Source organism: Chrysochloris asiatica, unplaced genomic scaffold (assembly GCF_000296735.1).
Source record: "Chrysochloris asiatica unplaced genomic scaffold, ChrAsi1.0 scaffold00082, whole genome shotgun sequence".
NCBI classification, from domain to species: domain Eukaryota; kingdom Metazoa; phylum Chordata; class Mammalia; order Afrosoricida; family Chrysochloridae; genus Chrysochloris; species Chrysochloris asiatica.
Window position 1 is genome coordinate 1,209,789 of NW_006408600.1, and position 4,938 is coordinate 1,214,726.

Below are 4,938 nucleotides of genomic sequence, written 5' to 3' on the forward strand. Positions count from 1 at the left end.
CCAGTGATGTATCCACCCTGGCTTTGGGGTGCCTCATTGTCTCCCTTCTTCTGTTTGTCTGTGTATTCTTTCGCTATCCCTATCGCCGCTGGATCTCCCCTCCTCGTGAACCAAAACTTGTGACAACTATGTCGAGGGAAAACCCCGACACCATCCTCTTCTATATTCTGTAAAGAATTTGAATAGAATTGGTGACAGCTCTTCCCTGAATGTTTGGTAAACCTCAGCAGTGAAACCATCTGGACCTGGACTTTTTGTAGTTGGGAGTTTTTTGATGACCTGGTCAATTTCTTCCTTTGTTATGGGTCTGTTCTAGTTTTCTACTTCACTCTGTGTAAGTTTAGGTAGGTCATGCATTTCTAAAAATGTATTCATCTCCTCTAGATTTTCAAATTTGTTGGAGTACAACTCTTCTTAATATTCTGTCATTATCCTTTGTATTCTATTGATTCTGTTGTGACATCATCCATGTGGTTTCTTATGCATGTGATTTGTGTCTTCTCCCTCTTTTCTTTTGTTAGATTTTCCAATGGTTTGTTGATTTTACTAATTCTTTCAAAGAACCAGCTCCTTGTCCTGTTGATTCTTTCTATAGTTTTTCTGTTTTCTATCTCATTTATTTCTGTTCTAATATCTATTATTTCCTTTTTTAATGTTGACTGTAAGTTTACTCTGCTGGTCTGTTTCTAGTTGTGTTCATGTGTTGATTTTGGTTCTTTTATTGTCTTGGATGTGTGCATTTATTAAAATAAATTGTCCTTTCAGCACTGCTTTTGCCATGTCCCAAAGATTTTGGCATATGGTGTTTTCATTCTCATTTGTTTCTAGGAGCTTTGTGAATTCACATTTTATTTCTTCTACTACCCAGTCACTTTTTGGCAGGTTGTTATTCAGTTTCCATGTATTTGACTTTATTTCCTTGGCCTTCCTATTGTTGATTACTAATTTTATAGCACTGTGGTCTGAGAAGATGTTTTGTAGTATTTTGATGTTTTAAATTTATGGAGACTTGTTTTGTGGCCTAACACATGGTCTATTCTGGAGAATGTCCCACATGCACTTGAAAAGAATATGTATTGTACTGTTGTTGGGGTGAATGATCTGTCTATATCATTTAGATTTGTCTATTTCTTTTTTCAAATCTGTTGTTGTTGTTGTTAGGTGCTATCAAGTTGGTACGGACTCATAGCAGTCCTATTCACAACAGAATGAAACATTGCCTGGTTCTGGGCCAACCTCACATTGGTTGTCATGCTTGAGCCTATTGATGCTGCTACTTTGCCAATCCATCTCGCTGGGGGTCTTCCTCTTTTTCTCTGACCTTACCAAATATAATATCCCTCTCCAGTGACTAGTCCCTTCTGACAATATATCCGAAGCATGAGAGATGATGTCTGGCCATTCTGGACTCCAAGGAGCACTCTGGTCGCACTTCTTCCAACACAGATCTGTTGGTTTTTTGGCCGTGGTACTTTCAATATTCTCCTCCAACATCATAAATCAAATGCATCAAATCTATTAGAGTTTGCTCTATATATTTTGGAGTTCTTTCATTGGGAGCATAGATATTTATTATGGTTATGTCATCTTATTAAATTGACTCTTTAAACATGAGATAATGTCCATCTTTATCTATTATGCTGGTTTTTGCCTTAAAGTTTATCTTATCAGAGATTAGTATTGCCACTCCTACTCATTTTTGTTTGCAATTAGCTTGGTATATAATTTTTTTCCATCCTTTAACTTTTAGTTTTTGTCTTTGTATGTAAAAGTATGTCTCTTGCAGAGAGCATATTGAAGAATCTTGTTTTCTTTTCCCACTCTGCCGCTCTCCTTCTCTTAACTGCTACATTTAATTCATTGACATTCAGTGTAATTACCGGTATTGTTGTTGTTGTTAAGTGCCGTCAAGTCGATTCCGAACCATAACGACCCTGTATCGGGTTTCCAAGGAGCAGCTAGTGAACTTGAACCACCAACATTGCAGTTCAAATGACTTTGCAGTCTGACACATTAGCCCACAGTGACACATCAGGACTCCAATTATCAATAGGTATTAATTAATTGCTGTCATTCTGTCTGCTTTTTGTGGTGCTGCTGGTTTCCTTTTTCTTTATGCCTTCCTGTGCTGAGTTTATGTATTTTTGTGTTCTTTCTTATCAGTTTCTTCATAATTTTAATGTTTCCATGTTCTTGGATTTTCCTTTTCTTGGTATGCTGTGAAGTATTAATTTTCTTTGAGGTTACTTTCTATTCTATTAAATTTTCCCTCCATTTAAAACAGTCTATTTTATCCTGTAATCTACCTGACCTCTTCCAGCTCAATAGTTCTAGCTTCCATCTCTTCAAGTATGCTCCTTTGACCTTTCAGTGTATTGTCCACTTCTGATATTTTATTATCAATCATTTGGACTTCTTTTTGCAAGTTTTTTAATTGCTTCCAGTGCTGTATCTATCTTATTTGATTGTTCCTGTAGCACTTTCCTGACTTCTTCCTTATTTTTATGAAACCCTCTATGAAGTGTTTGCGTACATCTCAGTATCATCTTCCTGAATTCCTTCTCAGGCATTTCCAAAGCCTGCCCTCCTTCCAATGTGATGTCTAGATCTATCTCCTGCTCATTTGTCCCAATCACATATGTGACCATATTGGCACATATGTACATGTGCCGATATGGTCAGCTGTTTCTTGGGCATCTCCAATAGTTAACTGTGACCTCAATAAGTAGATGAATGGTTGTTGATGTTTCCTTATGCTTTCTGATTGCCTCCAGATAGATGTGCTAAGGATATGGGCTTACCCTTTCACTCTTCTTATTATTCATCTCAGAGTAACTCTAGCAGGTGTTGGATGTCTACCTGGTGTATAGAAGCTGGTATTGGCTCTTTCCTGGATGGTAGGATTTTATACAGTGTGATTGTAGCTTTACTATATAACCACAATTGTTATCTCTTCTTGGGTAATATAGTGGAAGAAAGAACCCCCTAAATGTAAAAATGAGACCAAAAACCAAAATAGCCACAGCAAAAAAATAAACAAAAAAAACCAAACCAAATTGGAAACTATAGTCTATTATCACAGAAAAGAGAAAAGAAAAAACAATTTTGTAGCAACATATGAGTATGACTTTATCGCCCCTCTCTCAGCTTCTTGCCTTCAAAGCCACTTGGAAATTTCAAGAGGTCACTGTTGGTCCTTATGATATAACTATTTAATTTTTGTCCTGTTTCCTTTTAAGTTGGTCTCTCTCCCTCTCCACAAGCCCCCTTCAGGCCTTTTCCTAGTGATTAAGAGATCAGGGCTGGCTGTATCCATTTTACACTGTCTTTGGTTTTAAGCTGAAACTTCCCCCTTAAATTCAGCTGAGTAGATCTGTGTGCATGTGCAGTAGAACCCTCCAAGGGCAGGGGGGGTTGTCCACTAGCTCAGGCATCCTCTTTAGTCACCAGAATAGAGGTGTACAGACTGTGAGAAACCAATGAACAGAGATTAAAATAAAAAATGTCCACAACTTTATCTCCAAGGATGGGTCAGACATCCGTGGTTGGCACTGCTTTCTATGTAATAGATTTTGAGATCAGGGAATGAGAGGTTTACCAACCTTGTTTTTCCTCTTAAACAAGCAATGTTTTGCTTTATCAAGGTCTCTTTCCTTTCCATATAGTTAGTGATCAATTTTTCCATCTTTTCAAAGAATTACATTAGAATTTGGATTGGGATTGTATTATACCCACAGATTTCTTTAGGTAATGTTGACATTTTCACAATATTAAGTGCAGGGCAGTCAGTTGCTTATCATGGCCATTCTGGCCAAATTTCTCCATTTTGTTTGTGATTATAGACCCATTTTGAAATAATTTACTAAGAAGTAAAGATTAAGGTGGGGTTAAGAATTAAAGATAGTGTTGTACTGTGGGTTTATGTGCTGGACTGTAAATTCAGTTTTAACTGAAAGGTCAGTGGTTCAAGCTCACCAGTTACTACAAGGTCGCTATGCGTTGGAACAGACTCAATGGCACTAACAACATCAACAACAAGGGGTAAAGATTACAGTGAAACTAAGGATTAGGATGGCCTCACTTTAGCAAAGAACAAGGCACCAGGAATTGATGGAATAAAAATTGAAATCTTTCTGAGAAAGTGAGGCTGCACAGGAGGCACTCACTCATCTCTGCCAAGAAATTTGGAAGACAACTATCTGGCCAATGGATTGGAAGAGATCCATATTTGTGCCCATTCCAAAGAGAGGTGACCCAGTGGAATGCGGATATCAATGGACAATCTCTTTGATATCCCATGCGGGTAAAGTTTTACTAAAGCTAATACAGAAATGGCTGCAAGCATACATTGACAGAGAACTTACAGAGATTCAAACCGGATTCAGAAGAGGCCGTGGAATGAGGGACATCATTGCTGATGTGTGAGAGAATATCAGAAAGATGTTTACCTGTGCTTTACTGACTACACAAATGCTTTTGATTGTGTGAATCATGACAAGCTCTGGACAACATTGTGAAGTATCAGTATTCCGGAACACTTAATTGTGCTCATGAGGAATCTGTACCTGGACCAAGAAGCAGTTGTTCAAACAGAACATGGGAACAATGAATGGTTTAAAATTCAAAAAGGTGTGTGACAAGGTAGTATTCTTTCACCATACTTATTCAACCTGTATGCTGAGCAAATCATCCAAGAAGCTGGGTTATATGAAGAAAAACATGGCATGAGGACTGGAGGAAGACTCATTAAGAACCTGCGAAATGCAGATAATACAAACTTGCTTGCTGAAAGTGAAGAGGACTTAAAACATTTACTGATGAAGATCAAAGACCACAGCCTGCAGTATGGATTACATCTCAATGTAAAGAAAACAAAACTCCTCACCACTGGACCAATAAACAACATTCTTATCAACAGAGAAAAGATTGAAGTTGTCA